This window comes from Protopterus annectens, chromosome 17.part0, assembly GCF_019279795.1.
Source record: "Protopterus annectens isolate FY-2018-M chromosome 17.part0, PAN1.0, whole genome shotgun sequence".
Classification (NCBI taxonomy): Eukaryota; Metazoa; Chordata; order Ceratodontiformes; family Protopteridae; genus Protopterus; species Protopterus annectens.
The window spans coordinates 213,151,967-213,169,466 of record NC_056751.1 but is presented as its reverse complement, the minus strand read 5'-3'; positions in this window follow the sequence as shown (position 1 = coordinate 213,169,466).

The following is a 17,500-nucleotide window of genomic DNA, read 5'->3' as shown; positions in this document are numbered from 1 at the left end:
AAAGCATGCATGAAAGGTTAAACATTTAAACTGAAGGTGGTATTTTTTTAGAAAATCATTTATTTGCAAAAACACAAATTAATTTATTAAATTCCCATTTGCTACCACTTCAGGCAAATGCTAGTCAGTCAGAAAAAAAACAACAAAACCTCATTTCATTTGTTTCATATCTCACACCCCACTAATTACACCTTTAATTAGGATTAATCGCACAGTTTTCCATTCTTCAATAAACTGAACTAGGATTACACCTTGAATCAATGCAAAAAGACTATGAAAAATTAATCATAGGGCACCAGAGGGAAAGGTCAGCTTCCTATCTGTCTCACTAAAAGCTCTCTAATTTACAGTTACAGGAAATATCACCTTTTGTTAAAGGTCAAATTTAGTCAATGAAACATTTATTTCTGTTACCACCACCCTATACACATTCACACTAACACACTTCCGACAGGCTGCATAGCAAGAGCAAGTATCAGTTCTTGTGTAGTTTTACCTTGAACAATGAATTTTGAAAGAAACTTTAGATATTTCACATGTTCTATATACAACTGCCCTCTTTTACTGGTGACAAAGATATTTGTGTCAGATTTTATCATTAGTTATCACAGTTAGTTGTCACACTGACATCACAATACCAAGAATTTGAAATACCAGAAATATGTATAAATGATTTATGAGTAAGCGCTAGACATTAAAGATGCATTTTTCCTAAAAGAACATGTACCTAAGTCAAAGTATTTGAATATGATTGATATCACACAGCTTTCGCAAGTACCTAGTTTTGAGAAGTTCTTATATCACACAAGCAGGTTTAAGGTACAACTATTTTTCTGTATAAGCGTAATGAAACATATTCTATTATTTCAATTTCCTGACTCTCTATCTTACCATTTCCAAATGAGGAATGTAGACTGATGAACCCTTTACTAGAACATCATCAGCAAAAGAGAGTTGTGAGTGGCCCACCTTTCTTGCTTTCTGACACAGAATATCTGATGAAAGTTGCACAAGAAGTGAGCAGATAACATCACACTATACAGTTCTCTTCTATTTTTTAAATCCAAGTTGTTCTTATTAGACTTCTGTAGTACATTCAGCATCTCACGACATTGCAAATTTTGCTTAATTTTTAAACAAAATCTGTCAAGAAAGAAAATATGAAGACAAAGGTAACAGCCACAGAAAAGTAAAGCTATTACAAAAGTCAAATTCAGACTTGGTTTGCAAGTTTCTTTCCTGTTTTAGAACAATGTTGACATGTTGGTGAAGAGAACAGAGGGAGTGAGGAAGTGATGGGTAGGTATGGTGTTAAGCAAAGGAATGCAGAAGGTCAGATGGTAATGGATTTTGCAAAAAGGATGGACATGGCTGTGATGAATACGTATTTTAACAAGAGGGAGGAGCATAGGGTGACATACAAGAGTGGATGAAGATGCACACAGGTGGATTATATCTTATGTAGAAGGGCCAGTCTGAAGGAGATTGCAGACTGTAAAGTGGTGGCAGGGGAAAGTGTAGTTAGGCAGCATAAGATGGTGATTTGTAGGATGACATTGGTGAGCAAGAAGAGGAGGATGAGTGTGAGGGCAGCACCAAGGATCAAGTGGTGGAAATTGAAAAAGGGTAATTGTGAGGTGATGTTCAGGGAAGAGTTAAGACAGGCACTGGGTATCAGTGAAGAGTTACCGAATAGCTGGGTAACCACAGCAGAGCTAGTAAGAGAGATGGCTATAAAGGTGCTTGGTGTGACATCTGGAAAGAGGAAGGAGGACAAGGAGACCTGGTGGTGGAATGAGGAAGTACAGGAGAGTATACAGACAAAGAGGTTGGTGAAGAAGAAGTGGGATTGTCAGAGAGATGAAGAAAGTAGACAAGAGTATAAGGAGATGAGGTGCATGGCAAAGATAGAGGTGGCGAAGGCTAAGGATAAGGCGTATGAAGAGTTGTATAAAAGGTTGAACACTAAGGAGGGAGAAACTGACCTGTACCGATTGGCTAGACAGAGGGACCGAGCTAGTAAAGATGTGCAGCAGGTAAGGGTGATAAAGGATAATGAGGGAAATGTACTCACAAGCAAGAAGAGTGTGTTGAGCAGATGGAAAGAGTACTTTGAGGGGTTGATGAATGAAGAGAATGAGAGGGAGAGAAGGTTGGATGATGTCCAGATAGTGAATCATGAAGTGCAGTGGATTAGCAAGGAGGAAGTAAGGATAGCTATGAAGAGGATGAAGAACGGAAAGGCTGTTGATCCAGATGACATACCTGTGGAAGCATGGAGGTGTTTAGGTGAAATGGCAGTGGAGTTTTTAACTAGATTGTTTAATGAAATCTTGGAAAGTGAGAGGATGCCTGAGGAATGGAAAAAAAGTGTTTTGGTACCCATTTTTAAGAATAAGGGTGATGTGCAGAGCTGTAGTAACTACAGAGGGATTAAACTGATCAGTCACAGCATGAAGTTATGGGAAAGAGCAGTGGAAGCTAGGTTAAGAAGGGAGGTGATGATTAGTGATCAGCAGTATGGTTTCATGCCAGGAAAGAGCACTACAGATGCGATGTTTGCTCTGTGAGTGTCGATGGAGAAGTTCAGAGAATGTCAGAAGGAGTTGCATTGTGTCTTTGTGTATTTAGAGAAAGCATATGACAGGGTGCCTAGAGAGGAGTTGTGGTATTCTATGAGGAAGTCTGGAGTGTCAGAGAAGTATGTAAGAGTGGTACAGGATATGTACGAGGGTAGTGTGACAGTAGTGAGGTCTGCGGTGGGAGTGACGGATGCATTCAAGGTGGAGGTGGGATTACATCAAGGATCAGCTCTGAGCCCTTTCTTATTTGCAATGGTGATGGACAGGTTGACAGACAAGATCAGACAGGAGTCCCCGTGGACTATGATGTTTGCAGATGACATTGTGATCTGTAGTGATAGTAGGGAACAGGTGGAGGAGACCCTGGAGAGGTGAAGATATCCACTAGAGAGAAGAGGAATGAAGGTCAGCAGGGCTAAATATATGTGTGTGAATGAGAGGGAGGATAGAGGAATGGTGAGGATGCAGGAAGTAGAGTTGGTAAAGGTGGATGAGTTTAAGTACTTGGGATCAACAGTTCAGAGTAATGGTGAATGTGGAAGAGAAGTGAAGAAGAGAGTACAGGCAGGATGGAGTAGGTGGAGAAGAGTGTCAGGAGTGATTTGTGACAGACGACTACCAGTAAGAGTGAAAGGGAAGGTCTACAAGAGGGTAGTGAGACCAGCTATGTTATATGGGTTGGAGACAGTGACATTGACAAAAAGGCAGGAGTCAAAGCTTGACGTGCCAGAGTTGAAGATGTTAAGATTTGTACTGGGTGTGACGAGGATGGACAGGATTAGGAATCAGTATATTAGAGGGTAGTCCAGGTTGGAAGGTTTGGAGACAAAGCCAGAGAGGCAAGATTGCGTTGGTTTGCACATGTGCTGAGGAGGGATGCAGAGTATATTGGGAAAAAGATGCTAAGGATGAAGCTGCCAGGTAACAGGAAAAGAGGACGGCCTAAGATAAGGTTTATGGATGTGGTGAGAGAGGACGTGCAGGTGGTTGGTGTGATAGAGCAAGATGCAGAGGACAGGAAGAAATGGAAACAGGTGATCCACTGTGGTTACCCCTAACAGGAGCAGCTGAAAGAAGAAGAAGAAGTTGATAGCATCATGCACATTCCTTACATATCTGTGAGCTCTTTAGTGGATCCCTGAATGACTGATTAAATAGCCTGTGACTGTTTTTGCCTGTCCATCTAAATATTACACTGCTACAGCAGGGCTAGCCACCCGGGGGTGGGAACCTTGGTTTCAGATGCTTGTCACTGTCGAACTGACAGTCTGACCCCATGTGTAAAAGTGGGAAAAGGGGTTGTGGGTGGATGGATGTAAATTTTGCACTATTTCCTGTTATGCTCTATTATTAAGTCTGAACTTTTCAGGCCAATTTCATAGTTAGCAGTGTTACATTCCCTTAAGTGCTTCTCCACCAAAAGTCAGGAGGTTAGAAAGTACATAAAGAAATTAACAAAATGAAAGGCTGTCTAAGAACAAGTGATGTCCAGAGAGAGAAAAACAGGCATGCGGTGTGAACATGCATGTGTGTGTGTGTAAGTGTGTGTGTGTGTGTGTGTGTGTGTGTGTGTGTGTGTGTGTGTGTGTGTGTGTGTGTGTGTGTGTGTGTGTGTGTGTGTGTAAGTGTTCAAGAAGTATGTGAGGAATGTAATGAGAAAAGACATAGCAACTGAGGTACCTTTTATATCAAGACGCTCACTCTTCATTCATTGGTGTTGACAGTTGACTAACATCCAAGCTTTGATAAAGATCAGGAATGACACTGGATGGAAGTATATATGTGCATGTGTTTGTGTGGTTGTGCAGAAATGGAGATGGATGTGGCCAACTCCGTCGCCCAAGGAGACTCATTAGGCTTCTTTGCACTAGTGAGAGTTACAGAATATTATCTACAGTTCTACCAGTTAGTCAGATCTGATCCCATAGTGCATTGAATTTTAGAGGTAAAATATCTTAATGGAAATTCAGTTGTTATGTTGTGCAATTATTTAATATGACCTCCAGGGAACTGATGCTGCTGAATTATCAGAGAATCAAAATATTCTAATCATACACTTTAAAGTGATCCCCAGTTCTGCACCTAATACCTTGTTTTGTACAGTGAAAATGATTATCTTCTGTCAGCTTCATTGCATAGACAGAAAAAAAACCTTGAATGCAACCCACACACCCCAGGTTTGTTTAGTGGCCAGGGTGCTGAAGGAGAATGATGAACCAGGGCCTGCTTGCCTCTCTCTGGGGTGAAAGTTGAGGAGTATCTGACCAGGGTAAGAACTAAAGCTAGAATCACTGGTGAAGACTGTAAATCAACAAATTATTCCCTTCAAGGGGGTAGCAATGCTTTTGAGGGAATATTTTCTCAGAAATGGTATTCATTCCCTTGCATATGCCCACTGCATACTATCCTCTTGGGATTTAGTGAGCATGCTCACAATGAAAAATATGTACCTGTAGAAAACCACTGAGCCCCAGCAGATGAAAACACTTCTCCTGTTGCTAGACCTTGTCCCGGAAGAATAAATAAGCATTAGGACTGCACACCATCTCTGGGGATACAAATGGACCAGTTGGGCGAACAGAAGGGAGGTTTGGTGATAACAGGGAATCAGGAACAAAAACATTTGAAAGAAGGTGCTTTCTAAGCAATATCATATCATTATTATTATTATTATTATTATTATTATTATTATTATTATTGTTATTAACTCATAACAATAAAACAATGAAAGATTTTAACTCCAAACATTAGTGTCCTGCATAAACTATACTCCTAATTTGAAAACATAAAATTTCATGAAAAGAATGCAAATATACTAATGTTGATATTTTCCAAAAACAGCAATTTAAAACATCGATTTCTGGGTTATCATATATGGGATTTTTATTTCTAAATAGACTTCTACAGCTAAAATTGTTCATCTGTATTAGTGGCAAAAATGTCACTTCCGGTGTCACATACAGAAGGTCAGGAGCTGAATCAGTAGCCCAGGCAGGTATGACCCTAGCACTGAGTAGCATCCTGCCATCATCCAGAATGATACCACAGTACAAGGACAAAATGATTGACTTCAACAATTGGCTAAGCTTTTGGTGTCATTCTAAGGGGATCCAGTATCTGTCTGCCTGGGATGACATGATCGGCAGACCACGATGCTTTGCCAGAGATGGCCTGCACCTATCGCCCTTGGGATTCCGGATACTAGCTAAGGCTCTTGCCACCCCTATAGTGCCTTTTTTAGGCAAGGTTCAAATGACAACTTCACCACCTTAACAGGTACAAGCAAGCAAAATCTGAGGGTAATGCTACTCAATGCTAGAAGTCTAAATCTCAAAATGCATTCACTCGAGGCACTCCTTAAAATGGAGAGCATCGACATCTTTGCAGTGATAGTGACCTGGTTCAAGGCTCCAGAGAGTATCCCTGCATTACCAGGCTATAATTCATACCACATCTTTCAGCCAAGTAACCTGGACTGAAACACTAAAGGCAGAGGCGTGTCCATATTTATTAAGGATATCCACACCTCCAGGCTAGTTACCCAGCATAATGCATCCGAGATTATCCAAGCGCAACTAACTCTGGGTAAGACCGCAATCCAAATTGTAACTTGCTAAAGATCCCCACCATGTACCAGGATTCCCACTCCTCATTTCTTGATACACTGGAAAATATTAGGGTACAACCCAACACCCTAATAATGGGCGATTTCAACTACCCAACCATTAACTTGGAAAACTACTCATGTACCAACTCTTTTGCGCAATGTTTTATGGAATTCATAAATTCCAATGCCTTGGATCAACTTATCCATATCCCCACCAGGGGCAGCAATATCCTAGACCTGGTCATTACCAACATGGGTGACTGGTGTTCCATACCAGAAGGCAATTCCTTGCTGGTCAAATCTGACCACAAGCTAATCACCCTAGACATCCATATCCCTCCTGGCAGATAGGTTCAATGCTAACTTTATCCCCCCTCTCACCCCTAAAGGGCTCATCTCTATACAGGAAGAATGCAAAGTTGCTGTAATCATGGCTGCACAGGCAAAAAACACACTCTCCAAGGACAAGAACAAAGCATCCATGGGACCTGACAACATCCCATGCTGCATTCTACATGAACTCACTAAACTAGGTATAAATCCCTATGTCACAAGATGGGTTACCAACTGGCTCACTAACAGAACCCATACTGTGAAAGTAGCAGACTTCAAATCAGACTTCGGACCAGTGACAAGTGAAGTACCACAGAGTTCAGTCCTGGGTCCTCTCCTGTTTGGTATCTACTTTTCTGAAGTACAGGCTAACACAGAAGGTCTTTGGCTAATGAAGTTTGCAGATGACTGCAAACTAGGAGCCATAATCAAAACTCCTAATCATGTGGACATCTTACAAAAGGGCCTCACTGAGACAGATGCCTGCTGTCAAAGCCATGGCCTCAAGCTCAATGCCAAAAAGAACACTGTCATCCCCTTTGGTAAAAACTATGTACCCATGAACTACCACATAGGTGGTAGTCTACCTAACACCGAAAGTGTGATAAGAGACCTTGGGACACAGGTGGACAGTAGTTTCTCCTTTGATAATCACATCACCACAGTGGTCAGGAAATCCTTCTAAATAAAAAATAAAAATAAAAACAACTAAACAAAAATAAAGCCCAAAAAATACTCAGAACCATAGCAATACCATAAGACAGTGTTTGTCTAAATAATGACAGTATAAAAGTGTAAAGGAAAGTTTTTTTGGTACTTACATATTATCGCAACCAGATTGCAAATGTGTCAGAATTCTTGAAGTTATGGCCAAATGACTCTTTCTGGTTTTGCATGGCTTTGGTAAGCTACTAAACAGCTATCTGTGACATTGTGTGATCACCCAGGAGTAGTAGACAGCCCCAAATTCTTCTTCCACCTTGACGTCCTTCTGCAACAGTTTGCATTTTAAATGCCGTGAACCCGACTGTGCAAACAGAACACAGCAAGGCAATGTAAGACGGAGTTAATGACTCCGAATCCCAATGCCAGAACAATCTGACTAGATGTAAACACTGTGAAAAATATGTAGTTATGAAATGATTACAGCTGTGTTTCTTTCTGCTTTAATGAAAAGTGGAAGCAGAGAACACATTCACTGACACCCAATAAACGTATTCCTTTCAACCAATGCCATTTTTTGGCTATTCCCTTCCCCAGTAATGTTTTACAAGTTGACGGTTCCTAAACCATTCCCAAACTGCGAAAAAACAACCTGTACAAATGTGAACATTTTACCAGTACGTCTTTCTGTCACTTAACAGATATACGAGAGGGTGCCACTCCCGGGGACCAACAAACTATATGAAGGATCTAAAGAGAAAGCTCACAAACTGCACTACTGCTTTTTCCTCAAATGACTCTCACAACAGGCCAGTATTTTTGGTTCACATATCACTCAAGTCATCTCAACTACAAATAACAGAACTGTGAAATGTCACATCCGTGTTACTAATCAGTCAAAATTCATGACATTAAGGACAATGACACATTTGTCCATAAATTGCACGATTATAACCAATTTGGAACCTGGTTGCAAGGGATATGCAATCTGGTTGTGATAATATGTAAGCACCATTTTTTAGGTACATGGTTAGGGATAAGGCCAGGAGCAGGTTTAGGTTTGGAGTTAGGGTTAGCACATATTAACAAGGTGGACACTGCACAACACAGGCCTAGAAGCAAGAACATGGACCAACAAACATGCACAACACAAAAGCTATCACCTTACCTAACCCTTGCTCTAACCCTAACCTGCAAACACTCGCACACTTATCTGTTGCTGCATTCTGAGCCTTCTGAGTTTTGAACTGTCATCATTCTAAACTGTCAGTGTTCTGATACCACAGTTTGCACCATCTGCATATTGAACTGTCAGTATTTTGAACTGTAACTCTCTTTATATATATATATATATATATATATATATATATATATATATATATATATATATATATACACACACACACACACATATATATATATATATATATATATATATATATATATATATATATAAATATATATAGATGGATGTAGGACGTTTGAGTTAAAGATCAAAAGTCCAAATTCATTAAAGTATGTTAAAAAAAAAACACAAAATCTACTTGAAGCCCCCTACTTTAATATTCTCACTCCAAGGTCACACTACAATGGGGAAAAGGGGATTTTCCATTACTGCACCATAGTATGACCGGAACAACAAGCATACTTATGCAAAAGTGCTCCTTCAGTAAGCAGCACTTTCTTGCAAGTATGTTCACCAATTTGGGATTCGGTGAAATATGCAGTCGAGCATCTGTACATTACCCATATATATATATATATATATATATATATATATATATATATATATATATATATATATATCTACAAACGCACACACACACACACACACACACACACACACACACACACATGCGAATGTACTCACACACAGACACACACAGAGATATGATTCTTGTCACTGCATTAACGGACACTCTGTTGGCATTCATTAAATTGACCACAGATGGCCAAAATTCACAAAATCAAAAGCAAAATAAATAGAAATACTATATTTTAAGTTTGGGGGGGCAAGCCCCACTGCATCCCCCCAAATCTCCTGCTAATTGTATATATGCCATCTCTGAGATCCCACATCACTGGGAAAAGGGGAAAACCCCAATCCCCACTATCATCTGACTTTGGTTTTATTTTGTTAACAAAGATGTATTTCAACGTAGAAATGTACCTTACAAAACTTTTGACAAAATTAATGCACAGCTAAATCAATGGAATCCATATATCCATCCATTCATCCACAAATTTTCCCATTTTTGCACTATCTATATACATATATATATATATATATATATATATATATATATATATATATACACATACATACATATATATATATATATATATATATATATATATATATATATATATAAAATGATCCCACGATCCAATCTAGATCCTTAACTAATTGATCTTAAAAGAACAAAACTCAGAACATCAAATTAAACAAAAAACACAAAACAAAATGTGCAGGGGGGGCAAGCCCCCTTCACCCCTATACCCACTGCTAATTATATAGTAACTCAGAGGTTGTATTACAAGAAATGATTGTTTTTTGAAAAGTGTGCAACCATATTAAGTGGTGCACATATGTGTCATGTTTGATCATCATCATCAGCCCTCTGTTCCCATTTTCTACACGGGTTCAGGTGTCAAGTCATCTTTTGCCATCTCTCTCTTTTCAATTCCACTCTCCTGCCTTCTTCGACACTCATACCTGGCTGTTGCAGGCCTTCTCCCACACAATCCAGTCACTTCTTTGCTGGATGACCCTGTTTCCTCTTACCTTCTTCCCATCTGTCCCAAACTGTCTTCACCACATTGTCAGCACATGTGCCTGAAGCACTGTAATCTGTTCTCTTTGACTTTTTATATAATTGGAGCTACTTTGGCTTCTGCTCTTATGTCCTCATTTCTTTGTCTGTCCAACAGTGTGCATCCTACCACCCATCTCTAGCTTCCTCATCTGCTCTGCCTTTACTGCCAAGGTTTCTTTACCATACAATAGTGGGGGTGGGTTGCTCTACTGTCTTGTACACCTTACTTTTCAGCTTCTTTGGCATTCTTCTGTCATATAGCACCCCTGACACTCTGTGCCAGTTGCCTGCAGGTCATTTGATTCTAACTTTGACCTCCTCGTTCAGAATTCCCTTCACCTCAACCACCCCTCAAAGAAACTTGAAGCTGTTAACCTGTTCCACTATTTTCTTTTCTATCTCAAGTCTCAGCTTTTTTTGAACTCCACCATTTGCTGCTATTGCCACTGTCTTATGAGTACTTTGTTTCAACCAATATGCCTTCATTTTTGCATTCCATTCCCCTATCCTTTGCTGCAGTTTTTGCTCAGAGTCTGCTCGTAATGCCACCTCATCTGCATACAGCAACTTTGTTTGCCTACCTCTGTAACCTGTTTAACAGATATAGTCCATCACTATTATGAAAAGCAGTGGGCTCAGAGATGAACTGTGGTGCACACCCACTCCCACTGGGAACCCCTCTGTGAGACTGAACGCTGTTCATACTTTTGTCATCAGGTACTTGTACATAGCCTGCACTAATCCTACCAATGTTTCTGGGACTTTGAACCACTGCAGGACTGCCCAAATCAGCTTTCTTGGAACCTTGTCAAATGCTTTCTCAGAGTCTAGGATTGCCCAGTTGGACTCTTTGCTCATCTTCAGCTTCTTCTTAACTATCTGTCACACTGTAAACGTTGGGTCAGTTGTGCTGCATCCTGATCTGAATCTGAACTGCTCATTTCCCACCTTACTTTCTACTACTCTGTGTATTAATTTATCAATCACCCTTTCCAGAACTTTCATGCAATGCGACAGGAATTTGATACCTCTGTACTGGCCACAGTTATGAGTGTCCCCTTTGTTTTTGAACACTGGCACTAGTATGCTTACTCTCCAGACACCTGGGATAGGTCTTTCCCTCCACACTACTATGAGTACCCTCAAGAACAATTTCTTTCCTATCTCACCCATCATTCTTATCATATCTGCTTTGACCACATCTGAGCCTGCTGTTTTCCATGACTTCATTTTCCTTAGTGCTGTTCTTACTTCTCCTATGGTGGGCTCCTCCTCTTCTCTTATCGTAGACTGCATCTGAGACAGTACAGCTTCTGTGGGGTTTTCGTCATTCAGAGGATGTTGGAAGTACTCCTTCCATCTGCTGTTGATGTCCTGTGGACTGGTAGACAGGTTGTTGCTGGCATTCTTTATGAAGGGTGTCTGAATGTCTTTTTTATCTTTCTATCTTTGTGCCATCTACTGAGTCACTTTCCAGAAGCTGGCACAGTGCCTCTGATGCCTTGTTCTTTGCTATTGTAACTGCTGTTTTAGCCTTTTTGTTAGCCAATGAGTATCCATTCCTAGCCTGGTCTGTCTTTTCTATCTCCTACCTTTTCCTGCATCCTTCTTTCTTTTGATGACTTCCTGGAGTATCACATTCCACCACCAGCTTTCCATATGTACCTTATTCTCATACCTGGCTTGGCCACATATCTGTCCTGTAGTCCTAACACCTGCTGTTTTGAGGTGCTGCCATTCTTCTTCAACTCCACCTATTTCCTCTGTTTCTTGGGGTACTAGAGCCATGAGTAATTCCCTGAACTGTTGTGCTTCCTCTCCAATCAACTTCCAGGTCTTTGGTCTGGTCTCTATTGACCTTAGAGCTTTCTCTGATCACTGCTTGCAGCTGACTGTGACAATCAGTGGCTTATACTGTGGGCTGAATGCTTCATTGGGGAAGACTTTGCAATCATTGATTCTATCCCAGTGCTCCTTCCTTACTAGGAGGAAGTCTACCTGAGTTGTATGTTGGTCACTCTCGTATGTGATCTTGTAACTGTCTCTTTCTGAACCATGCGTTGGCTATTATCAAGCCATTTGCCAGTCAGAACTATATAATGGCCTCTCCTTCTTTATTCCTATTGCCCCACCCATGTGCACCCAGGCAGTCCTCATATCCTGTTCTGTCTGTCTCAGTATGTGCATTGAAGTCACCCATTATTAATACCAATTTGTGTTCTGCTTTATCTAGTAGGTCCTGCAACTACTGAATGAAAGCACTCGCTTCCTCACTATCACAACCCTGCTATGGAGCATAGGCTAAGATTATGAATACTGCCCTACCAATAAACTGGAGTCCGATTGCCACGAGTCTGTCATCCTTGACATCATACAAATGAAGACAAATACCTTGCCACACATCTGACTATTGCTCTTAAGTTTGTGTATGTGTGAGCATGTGTGTGTGTGTGTGTGTGTGTGTGTGTGTGTGTGTGTGTGTGTGTGTGTGTGTGTGTGTGTGTGTGTGCGTGCATTCACGTGTACATGTGTGTGTGTGTGTGTGTGTGCACGTGCATGTGTGTGTGTGTATATGTGTGTGTGTATATGCGTGTGTCTGTGAGTGTGTTTGTGCATGTGTGCGCATGTGTTTTGAGGAGGTGGGAATTGGAAAGGCTATATTACTTCAGGATATGCAGATTATATCAGTCTTACCTCCCTCCATACCTCCAGCCCATCCATTACCCTCTTCTAGTTATTCAATTCACAGGAGTAGAGTAGGTTGTGGGGTCCACCATTATACTGACATCCATGGTGGTATTTGTGCCCTTGCTGGCATCTTGTCTATAAAGGCATACTTGTATGGCACTTGCACCACCCTTGGTAGCTAACATGCACACCTGCATCACCCCTGGGTGTGCTATACCTTATTTCAATGTGTGCATGCTTCCACTGACTTAGAGTCACCAACATTACAAACCCTGGTCCTGTGGTCACTGACAGTATGCAAACCTTCACTTGCAGAGGAGCAAGTAGGCCTGACCACATACTTTCCAACTTCCAACTTCTAAGCACAAGAAATCTGGGAAAACCCAAAATAAGGTTGGGAGGGAATGATAAAGGTCCAGAACTAGGGACAGATTTTAAATATTACTCTTATAAACTAAAATGTTGATAGAATGACAGGTTTTGTATTAGAATGCATTTTCTGGGGGATTTTAGGTCTGAAACAGAAATGTATCTCATTATTTTATGACTTCAGTCTTCAATGACTTAGCAAAATAGCATACATTTTATGAGGAACAGACCATGACTAAGAGGCTAAAATCATAAAAATCACAGATCCAGGTTACCTCTCTAAACCACAGGTCCAAGTTGCCTCTATAAATCACAGGTCCAGGTTACCTCTCTAAATCACAGGTCCGGGTTACCTTTCTAAATCAAAGATCCAGGTTACCTCTCTAAATCACAGATCCAGGTTACCTCTCTAAACCACAGGTCCAAGTTGCCTCTATAAATCACAGGTCCAGGTTACCTCTCTAAATCACAGGTCCGGGTTACCTTTCTAAATCAAAGATCCAGGTTACCATTCTAAATCACAGGTCCAGGTTACCTCTCTAAATCACAGGTCCAGGTTTTTGCTTGAACATTTTAACAGGATCTATATGAAATGGTCATTTTGCATCCATGTATAAGTAAGGCTGTAACTGACTGAAATGCTAAACTTCTGTAGATGCACTGATTTGTGTATGAAACTTTATATTTGTTAAGCTGGCCGGACTGGACAGATGTAATACCATAGGTAGTATCAGGGCTTGGTCGATATCACACAGTAAACATTAATATTTCTAGAATACATAATGTATTTATATATTTGTATCTACTGATCTGTATGTTATTTTCTACATTCTTAGATGCTTACTTAGTTGAACCTAATAGCTTGGTGTACTGTGTGCTTTTTCATCTAAAAGAAATTCTGCACTTGTATTGTGGAAATTTTCTCTCAAGGACTCCACTGGAAAAGGAGCATTTTACTAAATTAGACTATCTTGGTGAACAAGCATATATACACAAATAAATAAATAAATATCAGGGCTTCACGTAAGTCACAGAAGCATTGACTGTTTCAGTTCCAAAGTAGTTATCTTTCCTTTGACTTACATAATAAGGTGTAATAACATTCACCTCCACTTCCTTGCAGTGTTCTGCCACAAAACTGTAAATAAAATGTTATAGACCCATTGTTTCCCTTTCATTGCTTGGTTGTTTAGACAAAGAATTGGTTACTTGTCAGTCATTTTTTTTTCAGTTTCTCAGTAAACAATAGGGACTGGGACAGAAGAGTCCAATCAAAGGAGCATAAATAAAAGGTAACCATCTCAAAATCTGTGTCTAATGCTTTTCCATACCTCTGTGAATATTGAAATGGCAGCCATTTCCAGTCGAGAGAGGGAAGAAGTCATGGCTACAGTCTCAATGACCCAGGCACAGTTAGTTGCTTGGGCATGTGAAGGATCTGGAAGGGAAGATGGGAAACACCACCCTAAGAGGAAGGGTGGGGTAAATTTGAATGCACACTGCTACCATACATGACCTGTAGGTGTGAGTGTTAGACTCACCAAGCCATCTTCTAATGGTATTCCTTCAGCAGAGTGTGTATAGAAGAATGCATTCAAGTGGAGAAGGCATTATGGGCATCTGCACTGACTACATGTCCATTTTCTCAAGGGGAAGGTTAGAGTCATTACAAACACTCTCATCACCGAGACTCCTGTGAGTGAGTGCACAAAGCATCCTCTTGCTGCCATCTAGAGGGAGCCGTCATACTTCATGTCGGATAACAAATGTGTCGTGTCTGTTTGGAAGGGGCTTAAGGGTCAGCAGGTGCAAGTGCCAAAAACATATTAAAAAACTGAAATTTGTACATCTTTTTATTTATAGCAACGTTGGCATCTATATGAAAAGCAGAATATTATTCACTCTTTGGATTTACCTTTTTATATATTTAATGAAAAAATTTCTCAGAAACCATGCAGAATGGAATATACTGTACCAGTTTGGTCTTTAATCTTTGGCGCACAAGGAACATTAAAATGTGATAAGTTCTGCTTCTCTGGGACAAAACAGATATTATCTTATTCGAAATACCTATACTACAGGCCTTTGAAATGAAATATATGTCCTTACTTATAATTATCTGATCTGCATACCTCTTACAGTGTCGCTCCCGTTCAGAACCACAGGATCTGTATTTTATTCATCATTTTCCAAGGTAACTTGGGTGCCTGTGCTTCTGGCAAATACTGTTTGGTTATATAAAACATTATGTCTCAGTGCATCACTGTGATATATGCTAAAATCTCAGTGCTATAATATGAGTGCAACTGCAGACCTTATACTTATTGTGGTGAGGAGGGGGGTGCTTGTAAGAAAATATTTTACATTTCCTGGGAACATTTAATACTGGCAATAATTTTAGATAATCACTAGATTGCCAAACTGACAGCTGCAGTTCTCATCCATTCTGGCCTTGGAATATGTAACCACCTTTAAATTATCAATTAAGAAAACATCCTGTACAGCTTATGTTGCATATGTTGGATCTAATGAATTAAGAGAATCTTATTTCATCCCTTTACTGCAGTCCTGAATATTCCTGTGATATATGGGTTCTGTGGAACAGGATATCTTAAGCTGCATGTATCTGTGTTTCGTCTGTTACACAGGATGAGCCTGCCATAATATACCATAGTTCTCAATTTATCATGAGCCATTCACTGTATGTATGCATACATGTGAATCTGTATGTGTATTTTGTGAAGCAGTTAAGCAAAAAAAAAAGCGAGCTTCACAAAATATATAGGAAACAGTAATTGCTTTAAAAATATATTTCACACATTCAGACATGCATACAAACATGCGCATATACACACAAACATGTGCATATTCACACACACACACACACACACACACACACACTTGTATTACGCAAGCAGACAATGTACTTTTGGTATTTGTATATGTGCTGCAAAACAAATCTGTCATATTGGTAACAATTCCAGCTATCAAATTCATGTTTTAGGACTGCTTCCAACAGTTTCACGGTATAATGATTTAAGCTGTGTGGTATCTCCTAATTTTTGTAGCATGAATCCATTACTTTTCTGAGAGATGAAGTGATATCATCAGAATATTAGTTTTCAGCAGGCTTATGATGTAAGTAATTGGCTTGTCAGCAGGACAGCGCTGATAGACGAAAAAGGGAATTTCTCAGTTAATGGAATTGCAGATGAAAAGGACATTCCTAAAAAAATGTTGAGACCTTTGGAATATAAAAACAGTACAGTTTCATTGCTAACATTTATTTTTCAGTGTTTGTATTAGTTCCATGTATGCCTTCTCTTTACATCAGATTTGTTTTTATTTTTGTCAGAACAGAATCTTGTTTTGCTAGTAATACTATAGTTGGCTTTTGTGTCCCACTGATTAAAGCAGGTAGAGAATATTCTCCCCAACTTCAAACTGAGTTAAAGAATAGCTCTTAACTGTTTTTTCCTTTAGTTACAGCATACCTCTAAAAGCTGGGTGTTTTTTAAATGAATGATGACTTTAATGTATTCCCTAAGAAGGTGGCAACCTTCATTAGCCTTTTATAATACATCCTATACTTATATTAATTTGAACAATGAAATGGAAAGTATATCTGCAAATGCATCTTAACGTTTTTACATGAATAAGTAAACAGCAAATTTGCCACACTGCTTTCAGGACTGGTCTTGATAACATTCAGTATGGATTTTATGCATTGATAGAGGTCTTCCTATTATTTGCATGTGCTACCTGCAGAAGTTTCCTTTATATTAACATATACTTTTTTCTTTTTAAAATTGTATGATGATATATGCCAAGCTATGCAATAATTGTTATTGTCTCTACCACTTTCTTGAATACAAATTGAGTACAAGAGGAAACTATCTCTAAGATGCTTAGAAACAGCCACTGATATTAAGCATATCACAACTGTCATCCTGTGATTAATCTAAACTACCTCTGAATTACAAGATAACAAGAAAAGGGATAGTTACATAGCTTGTTAGGTGGATTACAGTAAGCAACATTTCAGCTATAACTAGACTAAAGGCAGATATACCTTGAGGAAACATTAAAAGTAAATAAAGTGATTAACAAGTTGCCCACAGACAGTGTCTGCTTTACACAGAAAGACAACACTGATTATTCATTTTATAATCATATGGGTAACTTCAACAGAAAATTAAGGCATACAGAAGGTTAAATAAGGAAATAAAACATATGTGAGTTTATGGTATGCATTCATTATTAAGCCTGAGGCTAAATAATAAAGTGTCTTGGTTTGACTCGCCAGTGGAAGTAATAATTTCTGGGGTAGAATAGGGCAATCTCATATTAGTGGGTGCAATGGCTGAAATAGTGTCTAAAAGTAGTCATGCTGTATGATTGTTTCTTAACAGCAGACTGCAATTATGAAAAGTCAGAAATGG